Here is a 27,302-nt window from a genome sequence, read left to right as displayed (position 1 = left end):
AACTCTCTTCTAGCCAATCACTAGCTAATTCTCAAAAATGGTCAATGTTTTGATAGGCACTGTATATTTTGTAACATATATAAAAACCAGTGAAGAGTGCAACATTGAACAAAATCAGTACTTAGTAAAAGATACATATTTAAAAATGTAATCTGTAGTCTTAAGTACACTTACATGCCTTTTGATGATAACAATAGTTTATTTAAAATGTTTCTAACATTATAACAGCACCTCAGGATCTACAAGCCAACCCCATCTCTGTTCCTTGATACCTCCTCCTTCGCTTTAAGGCAGCTGAGTGGGCAAAAAAACGCTGTCAAATGTGTTTTGCTGCCCTTCTCCAGCCCTCCATTGTCTCCCCCTCCCCCAAGAACTAATGTCTCTGTTTAAGGAAAACGTAGCAACATGATTGTATACTGCTTTGGAATGAAAGCTTCCAGAGAAATTAATAAACATAATTGCAAACTAATTAGCACAGCAATGGCTTGGCACCTTAGTCTTGTGCAAGACACTCGTATGGCTTTACAGCCCACATTTAAATTTTTACACTAATTAGTGATGCATGCGTTATGCACGGCTGGGGCATGATTTCATTAGTAGTGTGTCTTCAAATAAAAAGCATACAATATATAGAGGCCCATTGCTGGGATATTCATTTGGTGTTTGCTTGTCTAATAATGGTGCGTCCAATAGGTTTTGCCAGCTTCAAATGCTCGTATTTTCCATATATAGAGTACACATCGAACCATAATCCATAGGGTTTAAAAAGTCAAGCAGCCAGGTTTGTTTTGATTTGAGCAAATGTATATGAAATAGTACCAATTTTATGAACAGTGAACTAAAATTACATGAGTACATCATTAGTTTCTCATCAAAGACAAAAAAGAAAAAACGTGTGTTTTTAATTACTGACAGCGGCAGAGGATTGTGGTAATTAAGTAAATATCAGGTGTTAGTCGTTAAGGGATGACATAAGTGATGACACCGTGTGTTAGCAGGAAACAGGGATTAGAATTTCTGTTTTAAAAAAAACATGGCATCATGGTTATTTGAAACCACAAAGCAAATACCGAACGAATTGTTTTGTACATGAAGTATAGACATACACTTTTTTAAACGTTTGGATACTTTCTCATTTGCAAATTTATATCTCATATAAATAATATATACAGGTTTTCCTCCATTATTGTATTTTTGTTTCAAATTTTCCTTAGTAAAATGTATACTTTCTTGAATATCGTCCATTATTTGTTCAAGTGTCTTGTCTGTTTAGTATGTTACATGTCGTACATGTGTGCACAAACCATAACAAATTTCCTGTACATGTAACATACCTGGCGAGATTCTGTTTCATTAATCTTCATTAACTGATTATTCCCAGTTAGCGTCAGGGTGGATCCACAATGTATCTTGGGAATGCTGAGCGTGAGGTGGGAATACTTGCCGGATCGCAGAGCACCATGCAAATGCATACATTCACACATTTCTTCATGTAGCCTAACCAGTCTATTTACCTGCCATGTAATTAGGAAGAGGGAAGAAACCAGAGAATCCAGAGGAAACCTAAACTCAGTCAGGCAGAATGTAATCCGGGTGGTAATGGTAATTACAAGAGCAGATGCAGTCATGACCTACTGAAGATAGGTTCCTATTAAAATAACTCAGGCAGCTAAAGGTTTTCTATTTATTGTTGGAAAATGAATATAAAAATTAGAATTATTATTTAATCAGACAAAAAATTTAAACACTTTTGCTAATGTCTATTCAGTTTAGTCTGGATGTTACACATTCTATTAGATACATCAGAGCCACGTGGGATTGCGAAACAAAGCATCTTTGGTTATATCTCAGTATGGCGGTGTATTAGGAGAGGGAGTTGAGCCTCATTAAAGCCTGGGCCAGGGCTGGCTGCACAGAGCTCCGTCTCGTTTTGGAGGGATTAATACTGCACGACACTGTTCAGCTTCGGCTTGCGCCATCTTAATGAGTTCAGCATGGACCTCACAGCGACTCCTTAATTTCACCTAATTGAGCAGTCGTTAGCAGCCATGCACCCCAGCACAGGGCATGCATGAACGTGTGTGTGTGTGTGGGTTTGACGATTTAGCACAGACCACGCGGGGCACTTGTGGCACAACGAGATCATTAATTCCGGCTCTTCATGTGGATTATTTCGATGTTTTGCTAATGAGCGCCTGCTAGGATGGCTAGTAAACAGTGAGGCCTGCACTAGGCTCTGGACCTTTTGATGTCAAAAGTGGAGGAGATGAAGATTTTCTGGACCAACAGGGTGCTTTGGGATCCAAGTTCATGTGGTAGTGTGTAGTTGATCCTGCTTTCTTTATCTGCACATTTAATCATAAGAGCTTTCAAACTCACAATGGTTGGCTTTTACAGCACCTAGCTAAACTAGAAAGGTAAATTGTATTGCATTGTGAGCTTTAGGAGCTACAGGTTGCACATTAGTATTCAATCCTATTCAGACAGTTTAGAGATCAGAGATTCTGATCTACACTTATTTGCAGATGCTACTGAACCTGACCTCGAACAACCTCCCAGACACTACTGTAGACATTGCAACTTCCATCCAAAAACAAATATTTGTGGATGTCTGACCATCAAACTATCTGGACATCTCATCTCAAATACATGTGCACTTCTATGGAGTTGGCTCATAATTAATGTTCTAGATTCATCCCAGGTGTGTCTAATGAGTTTGAGGGCTCTGGATTTCTCCTCCATCAAACCCATCAGACCATTTATTTATGGAATCTCAATTTGGGTGCAATGGTGGAATGGAAAAGCTCCTTTCCTAAAGTTTCCCAACACTTGCTGTAGTTACGGCATAATCACTACGGCTTTTACTAGAAGTAGCCAAACTTTAAAAAAGACAGCCCTAGACCTATCCTTCTCCACCAAACTTTGCATTTATGGCATAAGGTAGATGCCCTTATCAGGAGTGACTAATTTATGTTATCTTGTATACAACTGAGAGATTGAGGGTTAAGGGCCTTGCTCAAGGACCCAACAGTGGCAACCTGGTATCCCCCAAACCTTGTTTCATTCATCAGACTGTCTAATAGTGAAATGTGATTCATCACTCTAGAGAACAGGTTCTCACTGCACACTTTGGAATACACTGATTGTGTAATTTACACTACCCTTTTTAAATCTTTTTATTGTGTATACTGATCTTAGGCTTGTTCCATAATTTGGTCATTGAAACCCCTTTTTAAGAGCTCCTGATACACAGATCATGTCCTAATGTTGCTTCCAGAGGGAGTCTGTAGTGAATGATGCAATAGGATAGCAGACTTTACTTCACCACATCCTTCAGCACTCTGTGGTCTTTCTCCCTGGGTTTGTGTGGTCACATCAGGGCTGCGCTGTTGTTACTTCAAGACACTATACTACAAGTCACAATAATAACACTTCCAGATGACCGGGTCAAACCTAACAGGGCAGAAACTTCACAGAATGACTTGTGACAGAGAATGGCATCATATGACAGTGCCAAATTTCAAGTCACTGAGATATTCTACTGCCATTGTCTGTCTCTTGAGATTGTATAGCTATGTGCTTGATTTTATGCACCTGTTATGCAACGTTTTTTTTTTTTTATCATTATTATTTGGTTGAACTTTTAGCCATATGGTGAATAAAGAGGTTCAGTGCTGCACTATGCATGTTGACATCTGCGTTTTAAATATTTCCAAGCATTTTAATGTGTTAGCGCAAATAAGCAGAAAAACAATGTTTTGAAACAATTTTTGCTTTAACTATGAAAGTTGGCTTTTTGATTCTCTGGCCAACCAGGAAAGCTTAGTGGTCATGCAACTAGCTATCCATTTCTTTTCTTTTCAGGTCCAATGATTATCCAGTATGCAGTATTTGCAGATTTAAATTACTATGTTCTTTGTTTGTAAAATGTCCAGTCTTTGATTCAGTCTGAATCTCAATCATCTTACGCTGAGTTCTAGCCGGCTGTATGGAGTAGGTATCCCTTGACTGCGCAATGACCTAAAATTTAAAATTTGTGGTTTTCTCGACAGCTGTAGATTCCCTTTAAAACGTGTTTTTTTTTTTTTTAAGGCAGGTGAGATAGACTAGCAACTTTCTTACAGCACAAACAAAAGATTTGTGATGATGAGACACTATTATGCAAATGGAAGTGGATAGCACAGGTTGTTTTAAAGCATGCAGGACTGCACGATAACAATCATTCCCCTGATTGCAGGGACAGAGTGGCTGTAGGACACACATTAACTAGTGGAGAGATGGAAAAACACATCCTAACCTCAGCAGGTATCTGATCATGGAGTATAAGAAAGGACATGCCGAAGTTTCCAGCTCAAGGTTAGAGTGTGATGAAGAAGCAGGTGAGTCACAGTCTCTTTGGCCATTTTACTGCCCACACACAACTCATACAATACTCCTACAGTGCAGACTGTTTTGTCATTTTTTTATATTTTCATTTGAGCATTTGTTTTGGCAAGACATGATCCACTTTTGCTCTATCGGGTAGTCATTTAATTGTCTCCAGTTGGACAGCAGCCACCCATTAAGAATCCATTAGAGTAATTTCAACCTAGCTGGCACTTAAATTAAGTCATTCTGTTCTTTATTAACTTACCAAGAGGTCACAATGTACATTTCTATCTTTTATCTCACTCTTTTTTCAAAACTTTGTTGATGGCAGATACCTCAAGTCCCATCTGTCCATTCTTGCAGGTAAATAGTCACCTTGATGAGTACTGTAACTACCAAGTCTGTAACTACCTCCGTACCTCACATCAATAATTTCATCACCATTTTCACATTTCGTATATACCTCTTCCTTTTTGTTTTCTGTAATCACCAGTCAAAGGTAATACAGTTTTTTAATGCTGGAATGAATTTATAAAATATTATCCTTCCTCACTTGTGATGTGCCACTCCTTCAAATGCTGGATTTCTTCCCCCATCACAATTACATTTGTGGGCAATTTGAATCGAATGATTTGGGACCAGTGTGTCATTATTGCATTTTTTTTTTTTTAGCCTTTTGTTTTTCTTATGTGAACCATCCTCAATAGTGTAAGTACCTTGCAGGAAAGGAAGCCTAGCAATTTATTTACTTTCCGATTTCACTAGCTGCGCTATTGATTGTATTTCAAAAGCATACACTCACATGTCTATCCGGTCTCATGGAGTCCCATTGCTAGGGTTTAATAGCGTCTGATTTATTAGTGAAGTGACAGTATCTGTTTGGATGATTTCGCTGACCAGGCCTTTGTGAGATGGTGCTTTCTCTAGAGACCCCTGCTAATGAGGAAGCCAGTGATCAGAAAGAGATTGAGAGAGAGAGAGAGAGAGAGAGAGAGAGAGAGAGAGAGAGAGAGAGAGAGAGAGAGAGAGAGAGAAAGAGAGAGAGAGAAAGCCATCAGAAAATATCTGTAGGGAAAGTTGATGACATCAACATATGGCTTGAACATGAGTCATAAACGGCTTGGGGTGCTTGCTGCAATGACACTCAAGCTCCCTATGGGGGAATGAGGATGAGATTGGCAACAGTCGCCTCCTCTCCTACACCCCTCCTCCACCTCCTCCTCCTCCTCCTCCTCCTTCTCCTCCTTCATCCCCTCCTGCTCAACCCCCTATCGTCCCAATCAGACCCTTTCGCGCAGAGATGAAGGCTATAAATAGCAGCTCCCACAGCTCCAAGGACATGCAGATTTGCAGAGAATCACATGACCCCAGTGAGGAAAGTAAAGGAGAAGCAGACTAAGGAAGGGCTCAGTAGCTTCCCTCCTCTCAGGTGGGGTGTAATTGGCTTTTTTGCATAGGTTGCCTTGCTCAAGGACTAATCTGGGCCAGGGCACAGTGTTTTCACATCTTTTTTTTTCTTACCCTTTACTAGACTTGGTTCTGTCGCTTGATTTTACCAATCTGTCCCGCCTCCTTTTTTTCCGTAAAATGCCATTGTTCTTTCATTTTTTTTCTCTTTCTTTAATATGACAAAATGATCCTGTGGGACATGACAAAGAGGACATCCAGCTTCTGGCATTGGCAATAGCACTGCAATCGCTTTACCTAATTTGTGGTGAAAGACAGAACTGCTCTGGAAAGCAGAAGAAAAAAAAAAAAGAGAGAGAGAGAGAGAGAGAGAGAGAGAGAGAGAGAGAGAGAGAGAGAATATGCTACCACCATACCCTCATCTAACATAAACTCATTTCCACGTACAAAACAACATCATGTTTTCCTGTTGCTGAGGGAGCGAGGAGACTCAAAATTGCTGTAACTGCAATGTGTTTGACAATCTCGACAAACCTGTTTGACAAAAGGTTTTATGCAGTGCCATCCACACACAAGGCAACAAGGTAATGACTCATTTTATGGTTGTGGCAAACTCACATATGCACGAATACGTCTCGAATAACTCACACGCGTAAACAGCAGCCCACATCACATTTGCGTGTTCAGTTTGCACTACATTATACTGGTTCTTACTGGTTCTGCAAAAACACAACCTAACTCCAACCAATCGCTTTAGGATATTGCGTAACTTTGGCATCCTTTAGCTGATAAAGGCAAAAAAAAATTTTTTTTATTGTACCTATTGTCCATGAATGGCCATTTTTTTCAGAGAGACTAAAAAAGTCTTATTGAATTCAAGCATTCTCTTGCTGGCTTTCTTTCTCTTTCGTCATCTCTTCTGCTTTCTCTCTCTGACAGGCAACACGCACTGTAGCATGTACACACAAAACCGGAATAATTTCACGCTTTTGTTCTTGAACAGACAGCAATAAAACCTTCTCATTCCTCCGAAGCCGGTCAGTATCAAGCACACTACAAGCGCTGTAGTGTGGATGTGTGTTGTGTGTGTGTGTGTGTGTGTGTGGCCGATGATCTCCCTTCCCACCGAGGGACAGATAGAGAGCAAGCCAGACACAAAGCCTCAGCATGAATGAGGGGTCATCCTCAGCACAGCTTCCTCCTGATCCCCAGCCCTGCTTTTAATGAATGTCATTTTCTTGCATTAGCTGGCCCGATTGTTGGATAATGGTCTCAGCGACAATAACATTTAACCAATTCCCCCCGTCTTTTTGGTCATGGACATTTCGAGGTGCTTTGGAGGAAAGGGTTAGTGCTGGTGGTAATTGTGTGATGTTACTTAGCAGTGTAAACAGTGTCACATTCTTTATGCCATTCGATTCGCCAACTTATCTTATTGTGTATCCCTTTTTAAGGATTTATAGTACTGAATGCTGATAGTAAATGTTACAATGCAAATAGTATACAGTGAATTCAGAATGTATTTAAAATCCATATTTTTTTTCTTTATTTGTAATGCTGTAACCTTATTAAAGACTCAGACCTTTGAAATCATATTTGTTTTTGTAGCCTTCTTTAGATCTGTGCATTAAAACACAGTCATGTCTACAGATCCAGGTTATTCAGGATTATTCAGATCCTGTTAAATCCAAATGATTCAGTTAGTTTCATGTGTTAGACAGATGTGTGTGTCTTTCAAAATCATGTCTAATCAACTGAATTTGACAAAGGTCAATTTTCCAATCAAAAGTGTAGAAAAATCTGATCCAGAGTAAAGGGATGCTTTGGGAAATGATGTCACCTTCCATTGGTGCTATGTTATCTAATATCAGTATGGATCAATAGAACATCCTTGGCAACTTGTAGACAACATGTTGATATCAACTGGACACCAACAGGCACCATTAGGACATCATGGAGCATCCAGGTTCCAATACTTCTCTGCACAGCTGATTGTTTGTTTGGTAGAGTTTATATTGGAAACTATCAGAATTTCAGAATAGTAAAGAGTCTGAATACTGAATAATGATGATCACAATGTTTCAGTCTTTATTCAACTGTAGCATAACAATGCAAAGCAGATAAGAGTTTTTAATACTAAAAATTTGAAAACTAATTGTAAAGCTGCTATGATAAATAAATCAACACCTTTTTGACACGAAAAAAACCTTAGCAGTCACACTCTATACCTCACTTTTCTGAAATAAAACATCAGAGTTATGTACTTTAATTAAAAAAGTAGCATCAAAGGAAACCTTGGACAAAAAATGTAGGAATAATTAGGCACACAAGTGTATATTGTCTTTGAATGTGATTTCAATTTTCCCTTCACAAGAACTAGGAGACACAAACCTGTTTCAGCATGACAATGCCCCTGTGCTTTATGAAGACATGCTTTACATGGGTTAGGGTGATCTTAGATGGCCTGTACCCCAGGCCTGCTGACCCTAGATTAAGACATGACTTTACCAAATCCCTTGTGGATAAATGAGCACAAATCTCCACAAGCAGACTCCAAAATATAAAAAGACCCAAACCTGTTTCAGCAAGACAATGGCCCTCTACACAAAGCGAGCTCCATGAAGATATGGTTTACATGGGTTGTATTGGAAGATCTTAAGTGGCCTACTCAAGCCTAGTAAAACCTTTGGGATGATTTGGAATGATGTCTGCATCCTAGGCCTCTTTACCCTACATGAGTACCTGTCTTTGCTAATGCCCTAATTTCTGAATTAGCACGCTTCAAAAATGTGACATCTTCACAGAAGAATGAAGGTTATTCTAACAGCATATAAAGAATGAAGAATGAAATGTGGAATGTGATGTTTAAAATGCACATGAATTTTATGGTGAGGTTCACTACATTTGTAGCACCGATAGATGCTTCACTTTCATTGCATAGTACAGGTTCCTTTGCAATAAAATGCAATTTAGCATCTACCAGAAGTGCAAATAGCAGCATTGTGGAAATGACCAAAGTGCAGTTGATAAATCTGAAAATATATAATGCTTCTTCTTCTTCTTCTTCTTCTTCTTCTTCTTCTTCTTCTTTCGGCTTCTCCCATTAGGGGGTTGCCACAGCGGATCATCCGTCTCCACACCCCCCTGTCCTCTACATCTACCTCTGTCACATCTACTACCTGCATGTCTTCCTTCACCATATCCATAAACCTCCTCCTTGGTCTTCCTCTTTTCCTCCTTCCTGGTTGCTCCATCCTCAGCATTCTCCTACCGATATACCCCATGTCCCTCCTCTGCACATGTCCAAACCATCTCAATCTCGCCTCCCTCACCTTATCGCCTACATGCGCTGTCTCTCTAATAAACTCATTTCTAATCCTGTCCATCCTCGTAACTCCCAACGAAAACCGTAACATCTTCAGGTCTGCTAACTCCAGCTCCACCTCCTGTCTTTTACTTAATGCCACTGTCTCTAAACCATACATCATCACAGGTCTCACCACAGTCCTCTAAACTTTCCCTTTCACCCTCACAGATACTCTTCTATCACAAATCACTCCTGCTATCACTCTTCTCCACCCACTCCACCCTGCCTGCACTCTTTTCTTCACTTCTCTAACACACTCTCCATTTCTTTGCACTGTTGACCCCAGGTACCTGAACTCCTCCAGCTTCTCTACCTCTTCTCCCTGCAACCACACCACTCCACTCCCTCACCTTGAACCAGTCTGTTGTTCCTACTGCACACTTCACTGCTGTCACACTGTCCTCATACATGTCCTGCACAACCCTCACATACTTCTCTGACACACCTGACTTTCTACTACAATACCACAACTCCTCTCTCGGCACCCTGTCGTACGCTTTCTCTAAATCCACAAACACACAATGCAACTCCTCCTGACCTTCTCTATACTTCTCCATCAACATCCTTAAAGCAAATAATGCATCTGTGGTGCTCTTCCTCAGCATGAAACCATACTGCTGCTCACAGATGGTAACCTCTTCTCTCAGCCTGGTTTCCACTACTCTTTCCCATAACTTCATGGTGTGACTGATCAACTTAATTCCCCTGTAGTTACTGCAGGTCTGCACATCTCTCTTATTCTTAAAAACCAGTACCAGCACACTCCTTCTCCATTCCTCAGGCATCCTCTTACCCTCCAAAATCTTGTTAAACAATCTGGTTAAAAACTTCACTGCCATCTCACCTAAACTTCTCCAAGCTTCTCCTGGTATGTCATCTGGTCCAACTGACTTTCCACTCTTCATCCTCTTAAGAGTTGCTTTCACTTCCTCCTTACTGATCCTATCCACTTCCTGCTTCACCATCTCTACACCATCCAACCTCCTCTCGCTCTTATTTTCCTCGTTCATCAGCTGCTCAAAATACTCCCTCCATCTTCTCAACACACTCTCCTCACTAGTCAACACATTTTTATCTCCATCCTTTATTGCTCCAACTTGCAGCACATCCTTCCCAGCTCGGTCCCTCTGCCTGGCCAATCTGTATAAATCCTTTTCTCCTTCTTAAGTGTCCAACTTCTCATACAGCTTCTCATATGCCTTTTCCTTGGCTTTTGCCACATCCCTCTTTACCTGCTGCAGCATCTCCTTGTACCCCTGCCTACTTTTCTCATCACTCTGTCAAACCCAATTCTGTTTTGCCAACCTCTTTCTCCTTATGCTCTCCTGCACTTCCTCATTCCACCACCACGTCTCTTTGTATTTCTTTCTATTTCCAGGTGTCACACCAAGTACCTGTCTAGCTGTCTCCCTTATCACTTCAGCAGTAGTTGCCCAATCATCCAGCACCTCTTCACCACCACCTTTCTGACCTCTTCCCTGAATCTCACACTACAGTCTTACTCCTTTAGTTTCCACCATCTAATTCTTTTTTCATTCCTCATTCTCCTCCTCTTCTTCTTCACCTCCAAAACCATCCTACATACCACCATCCGATGCTGTCTAGCTACACTGTCCCCTGCCAACACCTTACAGTCTCTAATCTCCTTCAGGTTGCATCTCCTACATAGAACATAGTCTACCTGTGTGCACCTTCCTCCTAAACGTCACACTATGCTCATCTTTCTTCTTAAAATAAGTATTTACCCACTGCCATTTACATCCTTTTAGCAAAATCTACCACCATCTGCCCTTCCACATTCCTCTCCTTAAGGCTATACCTACCATCACCTCCTCATCACCTCTGTTCCCTTCACCTACATGCCCATTGAAATCTGCCCCAATCACCAATCATTCATTCCTAGGTACACCTTCTACCACTTCACTAATTCACTCCAGAATTTTTCCTTCTCCTCTATCTCACAGCCGACTTGTGGAGCATAGGCACTGATGACATTTATCATCATCCCTTCAACTTCAAGCTTCACGTGTATCATCAGAAACTCTTCCTTCAGAATCACCCCTACACCATTTCTTTTTACAGCCACACCATTATAGAACAGTTTAAACCCACCTCCAATTTGTCTCCTGAACACACAACATATCTACCTTTCTCCTCTCCATCATATCAGCTATCTTTCTCCCTTTACCAGTCATAGTGCCAACATTCAAAGTACCAACCCAAACCTCCACCTCTCTGTAGACATCTTCCTCCTCTCCTTCTTCTCCTTCGGCCAACAGTAGCCCAATTTCCACCGGTACCCTGTTGGCCAACGATACCTGTGGCGGTCTTTGGTAATATATGCCCTTCCTAAGTAAAAGTGCTTGTGCAACCCTAATGACTGGGTTAATCTGGAAATATATAAATATGAACAAACAAACAAATAAATAAATAAATAAATAAATAAATATGCTACAGGCAGTAAATATTGTTCATGTACCAAACAAATCTATATATTAAAAAAATAATATTATATGTAATGTTCTGTACATTGTATATGCACCAGTATATTATATTATATTATATTATATTTATAATTTGCTTAAAGCATCAGATGCTAAGACAGAAAAAAACACCAAGATGTGTGCATTCCAGTTTCCTGTGTTGGTGTAACAAGTATCTTTTGTGTGTAAACACTTTCTTGGCAACTTCACAAAGCATTGTTTGTAGATTATTGTTAAGTTGACAGTGTATTAGTTTTGAAAGTATGTGATTTTAATCCATTTCTGTAAACTCCATTTTCGTGACTTTAAAGAAACTGATTTAGAACATATAATTTTCAGGCTCTTTAATAGTGTTTTAAGATGCTTATAAACAACAGCAAAGAAAACATCAAACCACACTTCAATTAATAGACATACACAGGCAACAATTACATTTCCAGGATTTCTAGGCTATAGTGTAAACAATGAATAAATCAGTGCAAATAGATGTGCAAAGTAATACAATCTGTATAGCAAATTTACTATTAAATTACACTGTCGTGTAAGTCCTGTAAGTTTTGAAATGGGGCCTCCATGGATTACTGGATACATGAACACTGAGCAACACAAGAACTTTGAGGATGGATTTGGACTGTAATTAATATCAACAGGGCTCAGGACCACAGGTTGCTTTTAATCACTTCACACCTTAACAATGGTTAACTGTAATTAATGGACATTCAGTTGAGAACAGGTTCCCTTTTGTGTCTGGTTCCTCTCAAGGTTTCTTTTTCATACCATCTCAAGTAGTTTTTCCTTGCCACACTCGCCTCTGGCTCGCTCATTATTGAAAAAACGTACAATTAAAAGGAAGAAAATTTGACATTATTTTATTACTGCTTTATCTGTTTAAAGCTGCTTTGAGACAATGTACATTTCCATTGTTAAAAGTGCTATACTTTGGTAACTTGACCTACGAGTTTAATTTGTTCCGTGGACGAGCTCGTATCTCAATTTGCTCGCACATCAAATCAATTTTCCTCATTGAAAATACTTAAAATGCCATTAATCCGTTCCAACCCTCAAAATGACACCCCGTTTTTATCTTTAATGTAATTCAATTAGGAAAATACATTTGTAAATAACAAATCTTGTATAAAAACATAATAGAAAGAGTATGTAAAGATATAATAAGGTTTTACGCAGTGTATTTTCCTTGGAGATGAGAAGACTTGAGCTAACGAAAACGATGGTGGAGGGGGTAAGGGGTGGGGGGTGGTAGAGCTGATAAGTGGAGGCAGAGGGAAAGCTAGTTTTTTACTATCACTACTGTACACTACGTATCCCTAAACTTTTATTTTTTACTTTTTCTTCTTTGCTTATCTTAATTTTCGCCACAATATTCGCTTTCTGGCTTCGCTTCGGCATTTAGCAGTTCGTACAAAGCACATTAATGCACTCGTAGGTCTAGGTACCACTGTACAAATAAAATTGAATTGAATTGAACTTAACTGAATTGAATTGAATTGAACTGAATTTGTTATAATCATCACACATGCTTAAACTTGGCAATCGGGAAGCCAAGTCAACATCTTTGTCTCTTCATCTTCAACTCTCCATCGTTGTGTGTCCTGACACCTTTCTAAAGCCAGCAATAAGTGTTTTAGCAATTTCTGCTCCCCAGGTGCATCAGTGAGCCTTCGGCACCCATGATCCTGTCGCTAATTCACTGGTTAGACCAATCCTACAAGGTTTAGACATGGTCTGACCCAGTTGTCCAGCCACGACAGTTTTTTTCTTGTCAAAGCCCCTATGTTTGTTTACTTGCTGCCTAATACAGTCCAACCCAAAGAGAGGTGGCATTGTCTGTTAGAGGTTTTATAGTTATGACTGATCCATGTATGTACCGGTTCTTAAATGCATTTATGTGAATCTTCTGGAAGCTCACCTAAACCTTTTTTTTTAATTGAGATCGCAAGAGTGGAGAAGTTCGTGAATAGCCCTACTTTGAGATTAATCACTTGTCTTCTGTGGACAGCGAATACTCTAGCTACACCAGGGTCTGGGAGGTTTTTCCAGTTTGATAATTACCCAAGAATTAAACCATGCTGTGTTCACACCCTAGCTTCAGTAGGGTTCAAAAAAGAATTCTGGTCAGCCTCTACCAGCTGTGCTAAACTGTCTGAGTAGATAATGATATGCAACCCATGGCACTAAATGTGCTGCTGCACAACATTGGTCATGACTGCATTCACCATGCCACACTGAAAGGATTTCATTTTAAATATCAGGAAAAAGAAATTTATTTGAGAATGGCAGGACAACTACACTTGTGAACAATAAATGTCAAGCTCATGGTGACCCAACACATTATAACCACAAGTTTTTGGTTTTATGATTAAACCATCACCTGGCTATATGTTTAATCATTGGCTAATGTAAATTTACCATGTAAATATTATGCTGAAATCCAAGAGTCATATGAAGAAAATTCATATTGAGATAGATTACCCAATTGAGCAATTTTTTTACAATAATTTTTGCTTAGCTTTTGAATGCCGTGGCACACTCCTTACTGTGAACACATCTGTTTTTGTGCATGTTTTAGTCGCCAGTCAAAGCGCAATGCGCTAATGAACTAAAAACACCCCTTACCTGGGTAAACACAATTCACCATAATTATCCACTCAGCTTTCTTTATAATCTCAGTATAAAGTCAGACGGTGAGTCAGAAAATAACAAGCAAAGAACAGTGGGCCATGGGGAAATATATTTATATATATATTTTTATTGTGTATATTATTTAAATTACATTAAATGTATTGTCATAAGTGTGAAAAATGCGTATCTGAAATCATTAGGACCTATAGTTGTTGGTGAGGTAAAGTGGTAGCATGGTTACATCAAAGCTTCAGAGTTACTGGTTTAGCATTCTTCCTTTCTGCATGTGGGTTTCCTCTGGGTTCTTTGGTTTTCTCTCACTGGCCCACTGCTCATTTCAGATTGTGTTGCAATCTTAAATGTTTCCAGTATCCACCACAACCTTAAGAATGATAAAGCAATTACTAAAGATGAATAAACATGTGAAGGTCCTGGTCAAGGTTCAATGTAACCATTTTTCTGCTCTCATTGTGTAAAGTCCATCATTGTCCATCGCCATGTCACCATTGGACCATATAACACTGCACTCCTTCTAAAATTCCTTAATTGTTAACAGCATACACTTCGCTTTTGATCATCATCACTGCACCCCGCAACATTGTATACCCGCCACAAATGGACATTCGGTGTAACCCAGATGAGGATGGGTTCCCTCTTGAGTCTGGTTCCTCTCAAGGTTTCTTCCTTATGCCATCTCGGGGAGTTTTTCCTTGCCACAGTCGCCAGTCGCCACCGGCTTGCTCATCAGGGACAAACTTACTCATAAAGAACATATTCATTTTTAATCACCGCATTATCTGTGTAAAGCTGCTTTGAGACAATGTTCATTGTTAAAAGCGCTATACAAATAAAAATGAATTGAATTGAATTGAATTAATGCAATGTATGACATTTTCTTCTTGCTCCCATGGAGACAGCAACAGGGCCCCAAGACAACACTGCCAGTATTGTTGAATGGGATAATATCAGCTTCCACTGTGCAGATGACATCCAAGAAGGGTTCACCACACATTCACACTTGAAACATGCCCTATTATTGAATTACTCACACCTAAAACTAACAATTTGATGGATATTTCCTTTCAGTTTTGGACCTGTTGTTTGTTAGTGTACATCTTTCTATGTAAAATGGCATTACGTTTGTTAGCTATATCGTGTGATTTTCCTATTGCATATTTCCTATTGCGATTTTTGTATTGCATAAAGATGAAAATTGAATGTATATGTTTAGAATCCACATGGAATTTGCCTCCTTGGGGCATTTATTGATCTTGTGGTCAAGAATCATGTCAAAGATGGATCGATGGTTCTAAGCCCTATAGAGTTTTTTGTTTTGGAAAAAAAAAATGTGTAGGTACTATTCAGAGAAATGTGTGTAAAACCTGCTTAGAGAGATGTCACTCTGGGTTTAGTGTTCACTCTCGAGTGCAGAAGGAAAAGCATTAAGTATTCAGATAGAACGCTTTAGATTTTTGCTATACATTCAAGCTGGTTAAGTTTGTGATTCAGAAGTGTTCAACATCTTAGAACATGGCAGCTTTAGTTTGAACCCACTTCTTGTTGCCCAGCAGTGCTTTGGTAGATTGATTGTTTAAACAATTAATCATACTGAATGTTCACATTTGGTTTGAGCTATGGATTTCACCTGGGATGACTGCATTTGTTCTGGATAAATCAACATGGAGTCTATAGGAGAAAAGAAATCCATTTGAATCCGAGAAAATAGGAAAAATTTATTGTAGTAATTGCTTGTTAAATGTCTTAGGTGAATTCCTTTCGTGTACTAAGAAAAAGAGACATTGAACAAGTAAGGAAAAGGAAAGTGGCCATTCCACAAGATATAAACTCCTTGATTCAACAGCAGTAAGTATAAAAACAGCTGATCGGAATTAGCGAAGAAATGAGCTTGAGCCAAAAAGGTGTGGAACAAAGATGAAAAGGCCAAGGTCTGGAGAATTATATCATCTACTCCTGATTCCAAATTTACAAGCTCATTGGTCAAGTATGGTGGCATGGCCTTGAGCTGCATGGCTCACTAATCTTTATTGATGATATAACACTTTATGGTAGCAGCAGAATAAAGCCTACAGAAACATTCTGCCATTCTGTCATGAAAAAATGCATTTAATGAAAGGAAATTGGAAAATGTATCGTAATTGCATCATAATAACAATGTATGTTATATATATATGTGGGGGGTTAGACCCACCAAGTCATTTACCAAACATGCATTTTATCACCTGATGACGCGACTCTTTACACGCTCACCCCACAACAAGCAACAAATGGAAGCAATAAATTATTTCAAAAAATGATTTCATTAAATAGTTCACTCATCTTCATTAACAGCGTTATCCAAAAATGGTCATAGGTCATACAGCCTAATTCTTAAGGTGGTGCTGGTTTACGCTATGAGTTAGACCCCAGTCCATGAAAGAACACCATAAAAAGCTCACCACACACATACATTTGCATACTCATTCACAACTTATTCCCTTCATGTTTTTGACAGATTTTTACTTGGGAAGTTTTCTATTTGTATTTTTTTTTTATAAGTGTGTCAGGTTGTGGTTCAGAACAAAAGAATGTGTAAAAAAGGAGAAACAAATGATGCGCTAAAAAACAGAACTGGCACTTTATCCACATCACAAACAATGTTCTCCCTGCCTGAACAGAAGGTTAAAGTATTGCTTGGATTGATTTATCAAGCCCTGGAAAGACCCTACATCTATATCACTCATGCCTCATCCATTTGCTTCTGTTTAGTTGTGACATGTCTACTGATGTGGAACTGCCATATACAGTATGTACAGTAGCACAGGCTAAAGAGAACGATCTCATTCCTAAATGTCAGAAAGAATAAAGGTGACAGTGTTAAAGCTCAGAATGGCCTGCGGTCTCATTTTCCCTCATGTGCAATACATGACTGACTGAAAATGACCCAGATCTCATCCGACTTTGGTCTTATTGCTCTTCTTCAAAGTCTAGACATAACACTGGCTTCCATTGTGGCCCAAAAGGGACAAATTCACCTGTGGATTGTTTCGCAGAATTCAGAGTTGGGTTTCGAAATTGGAAAAATAAAGCAGTTTAGTGTTTAAGGACAAAGTGTGTCCAATTTGTAAATGAGTGCCATTTACAGCTGTAGTGCTTTTTAAATGAAAATTGCTTTTTAGGAACGCTGTGTTAATGTGTGCAGTGTTTTGCACAAAGCCTAGGAACCTAGGTTAGAAAAAAATGTTTACAAACATGTTTACAACATGGTTATACAGCAAAATTAGTGCATGGCTTTAGTAATGGTGTCTCTGGTTGAAATTTTTGTAGACAAATTTGCCTTAATAATTTTTTTTTTTTTACTTTTGTTTACAGGCAGTATTTTTTTTCAGGATGTGTTACAGTTAGAAATAGTGGACAGTTTAAATTCTCTAATCTAATCTGGAAGATTCTGTTAATTACTCAGGAAGTTGTAGCTTAGTTGTTAAATTGTTGGCTTTCTGATCAGAAGTTTATGGGTTCAAATCCCAGCCCCAACAAGCTGCTAGGCCCATGGGCAAGCCCTTTATCCCTCAGTTGCTGAAGTTGTCTAAATGCAAAGATTTTAAGTTGCTCTGTATAAAGATGTCTGCAAATACCATTAATGCAAATTTTATATAACATCGTGGGTCAGACAGTCGATATAAATCAATAGCATATACTCAAATATTGTCAAATTACTGTGGTATACAAAGAATTAAACCTATTACTATGCACTTTGTTTTTGGCAAATCAATTATCTTTCAGGGGTGAAAGATTTCAATCATTCATTTCCTCATTATTACATAGCTCATTCTTGAATATTTTCATATAACAGCACAGACCGTTGTGTTTTATGGTTTAATTATTTGGTAATGCAGATGATGAAATTCATTTTTAGAAAATCTGGACAGGAATTTAATGGTAAATTTATCTCTGGTGGTGTTATTATTACAACCCTTTTATTACGAGTCAGTGTTTAACACTGGTGCACACTTGGTGACTAATGTAGCAGTGGTCAACAAACTTTTGTTTTTTTCTCTCTCTGCGCAAGGTAGCATCTGCCTGCAAAATTACAGAGGTGTCTATCTGGACAAGATTGAAATGATGAGATTTGTTCAAAAACCTGTAGGTAAATTGGTCTGTCATTTTCTCAGGGAGAAAAACACTGTTATGGCAGCTCTGGATTTAAATAAAATTGCCAAGGAGAACCTGGGAATGATGTAAGCATACCAGGTTAGCATGTAAATCTTATCCTGTCAGAATAGGGCTTATGTTTTCTCCCTCCAGCCCTGAGAAAATTCCATCCCTAATGCCTCCGTTTTTATTTTTTTTTTTACTTCAGGGATGTCTGATATTATTACTGCAATCCATGCAGTATCTATGTGATTTAAAAGGGCAATCCAAGACCAGAAATCTAATGATGTTTCACTCATCTGCAGGAAGGTCTGTGCCAACTATCAGGCTCTTCACTACTGAAGATGTGTGTGGTTCCAGAAAAGTCTAGGACCAAAATCTGTGGACCATCTACCAGACACCTGTAGTTACAAAGACATTTGAGAGACTGTTGTTGGTCTTCTGAAGGAAGCCACAGAGACCTGGATATACACCCACCTACAATTTAAATATTGGTCTAAATGGTCATTTGATGACACTGTCATTATTCATTACACCCTTAAGCACTTCAAGTTCACCCAGCTCACTTTTTCAGAGCTCAACTGCCTCCATCTAAAGTTGGTTGCTGAATAGGACTGGTATGTGGCAGCAGGTGATAATGGGGACCTTCATTTTGTGAAGCCTAATGCCAGCGACACTAGTGCACCCCAGGACATGACTGCACCATTTAAATACCTTCTGTTAATCTCTTGTAGTTTGTACTTTAAGTTTGCAGACGACACACTAATCATTTGTCTCATCCAATATGGTGGCAAGTTTTAATAATTTCTATTGGAAACAACTGGTCCACTCTCTCATACCTCAACAAATTCAGAGCTGGCAGTGGACTTTAGAAGGTTGCCCCCACCACTACCTTTTCACATCCCCACTAGAGTGTCTAGGGAGGCCTTTGGATTTCCTGGGAATCACTATATCTCAAAACAGGGACAATGTCGGAAAGCCAACATAACTACATTGCCAAAAATAGCTCATATATTGGCAATAAGAGCTGTTAGCCAAGTTCTACCCAGCCTGTCTGTCCTTGCCACCTCAATAATGATCTGATTTGGCTCGGCAACCTAAACAGAATGCAACATATTGCCAGGGCACCTGAAAAGCTCAGAGAAAGAAACCTGCACTCCCTTGACAACCTGTTCTCCTCCAGAGCCAGGAAGCAAGCAGAAAAAGTCATTGGTGACCCCTTGCTCCCAAACCATCACATATTCAAAATCCATCATCTTAGCAGGGCCTTCAGATCAATGTGTGTTAAAGCCTCCAGACAGCAGAAGCTTCTCTTCCAATGTAGTCCCACTTGTGAACACATAAGTTCTTCATGAATATGATAACTGGGTCAGTGTTTTGTATATATGAACCTTTCTGTGCTACTTTTGCCCTTGGGCAGTATTGTACTTTATTTACTTTCAGTGAAATGTACCATATGTAGATTATATATTATCCACTTCAGTATAGATACAATACATTATTTGGATTGAACAGATAATAAATGAATATAAATACAGATACAAATAGAAATGAACATATATTTTCGTTTTAATTGCCAGAAAGGTTCACACGGCATGGGGTTGAGACCATGGATGTTGATCTGGATGCTGTAGGACCTAACAAAAAAAAGCAAGAGACTAATACTTATTCAGAATAACACTGTGTAATACAGCTAATACATCTCCAGCTTTTTTTTTTTGGTTATATACCGAATTCCAAAAGGTAGGATACTGTGTAAAATGTAAATAATAACAGAATGCAATGATTAGTGCCTGTGAAATGGGCAGCTTGTTGATTTGTAAAATCTTCATCAATGCTGAACGGTATACAGTATACACATTTTAGAGCAACAAATGCTTCCCTCCAGAAAATGGCTTTTTCAGCATATTTGAGCAAGACAATGCTAATTGCATACTGAATTATTTACAATAGCATGACTTAGTAGTAGAAAAGTCCAGGTCCAAAACATTTTCACATTATGAAACAAAAAATACAACAAAGGACACCCAGAACCGCTAAGCAGCCAGAATCCTGTATAAGACACATATGGGGCAACATTCTTCTTTTAAAACTTTAGCAACTGGTCTTTTTTAGTTCCCAGATGCTACACACATGGCCTTGTCCCAAATTTTTTGAGACCTGTTACAGCAATCAAATTAAAAATACCTTTTTTTAAATGTTCATTGTTAGTGCTAGAGTTAGGAGCTATACATAAGCCATACTCACAAAAAAATAAATAAATTATTAATTGGAGCACTAAAAATACAAATAATGACATTGCATTACACAGCAAACGCTACCTGTCAATTGTTCTTGTGTTTGTTATCTCATGTTATGTCAAGAAGCAAAATGAGAACTCAGCAACCGAGTCAAATTACGTATATACACTATTGTACTTTACAAATAAATTACAAATTAGATTCTTCTTTTTCTTTTTTTAACACACCATGTTAACTGGTCCTCACGTCCATATCGGAACAATTTCTTACAATGCTTCTAGTTCTTACAAAATGAACGCTTTGAAAAGGATTCTCAGAATCCTTTATTGTTATGGATCATATTGCTGTGCCTCCATAAAGTCTTTCCTTACAGAAATTTATCAGAATATAAAATATATATATTTTTTGTTATATAATCTGGTCTGACATTAATTCATAGCCATGATATATACTAGGCAACTTACCCTAGGCTGTAAAAATATAGGACCAAGTGCAAGTGTAGAAAGTTTAATGCTTTAAATATGACCTTTGCTCTTTCCACTGACCTTGGATTGTTCCTGCATCTCTGATTCCTAACCCTCTTTTTGCTGTTTCATACCCATGCCCCTCTCTCTCTCTCTCTCTCTTTCTCTCTCTCTTTCTCTTTCTCGCTCTCTCTCATCTCCATCTTATGAAGCCTGGACCAGACAGAGGCAGGGGGGTTAGCAAGGTTAACGTGCGCTGCACAATTTGAATTTGCACGGACACCGACATGAAAGAGAGAAAGATTTTGTCTGGATGTTAATGTGAATAAAAGCATTTGTGTGTCTCTGTGTGTGTGTATGCGTGTGTGTGTCTTTTCCAGAGTCATTACGCTAATTGTAGTGAGGCAACCATTATTTTCCCAGCAGAGATAGATGTGTGTGTAAAGATTAGAGATATCCTCTAAAGGACCATGTGAGTAAGTGTGTGTGTGTGTGTGTGTGTGTGTGTGTGTGTGTGTGTGTGTGTGTGTGTGTGTGTGTGTGTGTGTGTGTGTGATGGTGCCAGAGCTCTCCTTATTCTCCAGACACAATGGTGAGAGAAATGACTGACTAGGTGGCCTCGGGGGCTGCTGTTAAAACCTTCCTGCAGTGTGTGCGTGTGTGAGAAAGCATACTTATGCATACAGGCCTAGTTTTCATGTGCATGTTGTATATTCATTAACACAAGAGCACTAACGAAACATTTTAGCCATTTCCTGTTAAGTAACAAATGCACTCCAATGCTGGTGAAGTGCGCAACTCATTGACTTCCACACGCATTCCTCAAGTTCCTCAATCCACCCTAAATCCTGGTTAAATTTATTTTTGAAAACCTATCCTTTATAGTGCGCCAGTTTATCCAAACTACACCAGTCTTCATTTTTTTGCTGAACTTGTGCTATTCAACGAGGGCGAGTAAATCTCATATAAAGTGTGTATTGATCTGCAGACCCATAATCACTTTGATTTGGCCCCAGTTTGGGTGACCTCTGCCGAGCTCTGGAGATTAAGAATCGCTCCCACAGCGCTTAGTGTCATTTTGCTATTCATGAGGCTTTCTTTTTTTCCTCCAAAAATAATCCCGTCAATAATCTAATCACAAATACTTACATTTGTAATTCTGAAGGCTGGAGTGTTTACTTTTTCAATTACCATACACCAAATGAAACCTATATGTGCGGGTACATATATGAAAAACGTCTGCAGTTTTCCCCTGCTTTATTGACAACCAGTTTCAACCAGCTCATATAGTGTGATTATACTGTTCTTCTACTGCACTTTCTATATAAAGTGTATTTATTTGTTTTGTTTAAAAAAAAATTACAAACCGTTTTTTTGTTTGTTTCAGATTTGCAATAGCTTCTATAAACCATTCTATTTTTTTATGTTGAATGCATTCAGTTCATATAATGTAAATTTATGATTGGAGTCTAAGCGAACTTTTACTCGATTGGAATGTTAGCTATACTCTGGTCCATGTTGATTAGAGCAACACTAGCCAATCTGCTTAAAAAAAAAACTTCCAATATTATACTGTGAATTTTTTTTTAATAAAGTTTCTTTTTCAATTCTATTAATCACCTAGTAAATGAGAAAACCATATTATATCTTGCTCCCCTCATTGTCCCAATCGCTTCATTTGCAATCCTTGCTAATTTGTCTTGATTCAGAAACAGATCCACCCACATTAGCTATAAAATTGCATTCTGATACTGTAGTGGTACACAGGACAATGCTGATGATGATGATAATAATAATAATAATAATAAAAAAATAATAACTGGAGCGCAGCAAACAAAGGCCGCTTAATTTTGTGTACAGTGAAGTGCTCAGTATTGCAATGTGCAGATTTTGCTTGATTGAGATACTGTTTTGTGCACTCACATCATAGCACCTACAGTATATTCAAGCAACAACACATACAGCATATGGAGAGGTAAAAACTGCTGTTGCTGCTTTGCAAGAATGGATAGGGACAATTTACCAGTGGTAGATAAAGTACATCTTTCCTATACTTGAGTAAAAGTACAAACCCCCTGCTTACATATTGTTCCAGTAAAGCAATTGTACATCTTTTACATTTGAACTTGAGTAAAAGTATAAAAGTACTTGCTTTTGAATAGACATATATATCAAAAGCATAAGTATTGAACTATGGGAAATATATTTGAATAATTTATACAGTTCAATGTTCCATACTTCAGCACATCATACCTAGAAAAAAAGAGGGTTTTTCACTGCGGAGAGGCCCTTGTCTAGCCACTCTGCCATAAAGGCCTGATCAATAAATGGCTGCAGTGATGTTTATCTCTCTGGATATTTGTTTCATCTCCACTCAGGATCTCCAAAGCTCAGTCAGAGAGACCAACGTGAGAAAAGTCCTGGTTGTGCAGGACTCTTTAATGCAGCAGGAATTTTTAATAGCCTACTCCAGATCTGTTCCTTGAAAAACCCTATCTCTGAACTCTACAGGCAGTTCCTTTCACCTCATGGCTGGGTTTTTGCTTTGATATGCATTGTTAGCTTTGAGGCCTTCTATAGAGAGGTGTATGTCTTTCCAAATTATGTCCAATCAATAGACTTTTCCACAGGTAGACTCCATTCAAGGTGTAGAAACATCTCAGCAACAATCAAGAGAAATGGGAGGCATCTGAGCTAATTTTCAAATGTTTTGCAAGGGTCTGCATGCTTATGTACTGAATACTTATGTGATATGTCAAGGTTTTTTTATAAAACATTTTTACAGACATTTCTAGAATTCTGTTCTCACTTAATCGTTATGGGATACTGAATGTATATTAATGAGAAACACCTAAAAACCATACATGACTAATTTCATAGTGTTGCAGGGCATATTATCCTGCTGAAAAAGACCACTGGCGCTATGGTCTGCAGCAAGTAGGAATAACGTGCCAATGTAGCATCCACATAAATGGCAGGACCGAAGGTTTCCCAACAGAACATTGCCCAGAGTGTCACAATTCTTCCCGTAGTGAATCCTAGAGCTATCTATTTACCAGGTAAGCAAAGCTGTCCATATGAAGAAAACGAAAACACAATTAATCAAAACAGGTCACTTCATCCAATGTTTTTCACATCAAAAAAAGTAAATATAGATATGTGCAATTTCAATAGTATCTTCTCACTATGCACTGTTCATGTGAGTGTAGTGGTGACATTTTGCATTTTGTGCGTGTGTGCGTGTTTTACAATAGAATGTATACTGAAAATGAACCATGCCACTCTGTAAACAATCTTAATTAAGGCAGGTGCCATAAGACTCGCACTGACCGACACACTCTGTTTTTATCTATCTGCTATGTTGTTATTTTCCATGCTAATTAACTTTAATCCCTCTCTCTCTCTCTCTCTCTCTCTCTCTCTCTCTCTCTCTCTCTCTCTCTCTCTCTCACTGATGAGGTGTCAGACCATGTGCATGTGTGTGTGTGTGTGTGTGTGTGTGTGTGTGTGTGTGTGTGCGTGTGTGTGTGTGTGTGTGTGTGTGTGTGTGTGTGTGTGTGTGTGTGTGTGTGAGGGATAGAGGGGAGCACAACAGAAATAATTCTATAGACAATACAAGAGCATGCTTACGTGTGTGTGTGTGTGTGTGTGTGTGTGTGTGTGTGTGTGTGTGTGTGTGTGTGTGTGTGTGTTCTATTGTCCCTGAGTACAATGATAGCCCACAAGTGAACATCCTTTAATAAGCCAGAACTGTGTGCAATAGTGGTGTTAAGTAATTGTCCTGAGAGACACACCAAGTGAGAAAGAGGGAGCTAGAGAGAGAGAGAGAGAGAGAGAGAGAGAGAGAGAGAGAGAGAGAGAGAGAGAGAGAGAGAGAGAGAGAAAGAGAGAGTGAGAAAGAAAAAAGAGAGAGAGAAAGGGAGAGGGTGGGTATTCATCTCTCCATTTCCTGCACATACATACCCCACTGGGATTCTCTCGTCATATCTCTGACACTAGAAACGTGTTAACTAATGGCTAATTAAAACGCGTCATTAATGAATAGCCAATGTGATGAGATAAGGGAAGCTAAATTAAAACGTTTCCTGTTGTCCCTGACAGCGGTAACCAGAGGAATGCATTGTGGGTCGCTCGCCGGAGCATGCCAGAGCTCCTGCTGGCACAGCGGAAGAACAGACTTCTTGCCAAAGCAGGAAATACATTGCGTTTGGTTAAAACAATACAACACTCTCCTTTAAGGATTCAGCTCAAATGTCGAAATGTGGAATAAATATTTTTTGTTTAAATTGGTCAGTTTTGATTTTATTTCTTGTTGATTTTTCTAGTTTTGGGAGAATCATGCCTATGATAGCTTCATATTCCTGAATTTGGCTGACAGAAGTGGGACCTGATGAAATCATTATGTGTACCTCATCAATTTCAAGGTGTTCTGAGATGCTTTTCTGCTCACCACATTTTTAATGACTGTTTGGTTGAGTTACAATAGACTTACTGTCAGCTCAGACCAGTCTGGTTATTCTGCAGTCCAGTAAGTGGTAGCTCGGTGGTTGAGGCTCTGGTTTAGTGATCAAAAGAGTGGGGTTCAATTATTGCCAAGCTGGCCCCCTGAACAAACGTTTAGTATTCCATTTGTGCTGTTTCATTGCTGACTCCAGCTTCCTAGCATCGTTGGGATATGTGAAGATAGAATTTCACTGTGCTGTACTGAATATTTGCCGAATAAAAAGCCTTTTTCTTGCTTTCTCTTTTATTAGCACGCTTGCAGCTTGCAGACCCTGCGATCAAACAGGGTTTTGTTTTGTTCCCGCAATTCATTGCATCCTTAACAGCAACTCGTAATGCACACAAAGATGTCATTAATGTTTTGTTTATTGTTGTTCAAAATTCTTACTAGTAGAAAGGTATAATAATTAATTTTGATGGTGCAAAGGTGCTTACCAAAATGATTAGGCATTTGATGATTTAAAATAATTAGTGACCATCTGTGAGCAACAGTGTGGTTTCATGCCAAGGAAGAGCACCACAGATGCAATATTTGCTTTGAGAATGTTGATGGAGAAGTGTAGAAAAGGTCAGAGAGAAAGGAGAAGAAGTTGCATTGTTTATATGGATTCAGAGAGGAGTTGTGGTATTGTATGAGGAAGCCAGGTGTGTCAGAGAAGTATGTGAGGGTGGTGCAGGACATGTATGAGGACAGTGTGAAGAGTGCAGTAGGAACAACTGGTTCGAGGTGGAGGTTGGACTGCATCAAGGATCGGCTCTGAGCCCTTTCCTGTTTGCAGTGGTGATGGACAGGTTGATGGACGAGGTCAGACAGGAGTCTTCCTCGACTATGATGTTTGCAGATAATATTGTGATTTGTGGTGAGAGTAGGGAGCAGGTTTAGAAGAGCCTAAGGAGGGGAAGGTACATGCTGGAGAGAAGGGGAATGAAAGTCAGTAGGAGTAAGACAGAGAACATGTGTGTGAATAAAAGGGTGGGCAGTGGAGTGATGCGTTTGCATGGAGAAGAGATGGAGAAGGTGAAGGAGTTCAGGTACCTGGGGTCAACAGTGCAAAGTAATGAAGAGTGTGTTAGATAAGTGAAGAAAAGAGTGCAGGCAAGGTGGAGTGGGTTAAGAAGAGTGGCAGGAGTGATTTGTGATAGAAGGGTGTCTGCAGGAGTGATAGGACTGTGGTCAGACCTTTGATGTAGTATGGTTTACAGACAGTGGCATTGAGTAAAAGACAGGAGGTGGAGCTGGAGGTAGCAGAGCTGAAGATGTTTAAGTTTTCCAATGAGGAGGTTTATGGATGTGGTGTGGGAAGACATGCAGGTAGTTGGATTGAAAGAAGCAGATGTAGAGGACAGGGGGGATATGGAGATGGATGATCCGGCTGTGGCGACCCCTAATGGGAGAAGCCAAAAGAGGAAGAAGAAGAAGTTTCACTCACTGTTTCATTACTAGATTGATATGGGTGGTTGTAGCTCAGTGGTTAAGACATTGTACTTTGGCTTGGAAAGTCACAGGTTTAAATCCTGCTGCCACTGCTGGGCACTTAACTAAGGCCCTTAACCCTGTTTAGTTGTAATTCGCTTTCGATAAGGGCCAAATGTAATATATGTGAGCACTGAAGAAATTTTCTTTGTCCTGCAAGTGGAATGTGTAAAGGTCAGTCAAGTGCATGTGTCCATTCTTTAGGCA

Source organism: Silurus aristotelis (assembly GCF_946808225.1).
Source record: "Silurus aristotelis genome assembly, chromosome: 2".
Classification (NCBI taxonomy): domain Eukaryota; kingdom Metazoa; phylum Chordata; class Actinopteri; order Siluriformes; family Siluridae; genus Silurus; species Silurus aristotelis.
The sequence above is the reverse complement of the archived record's forward strand: the minus strand, read 5'-3'. Positions refer to the sequence as shown.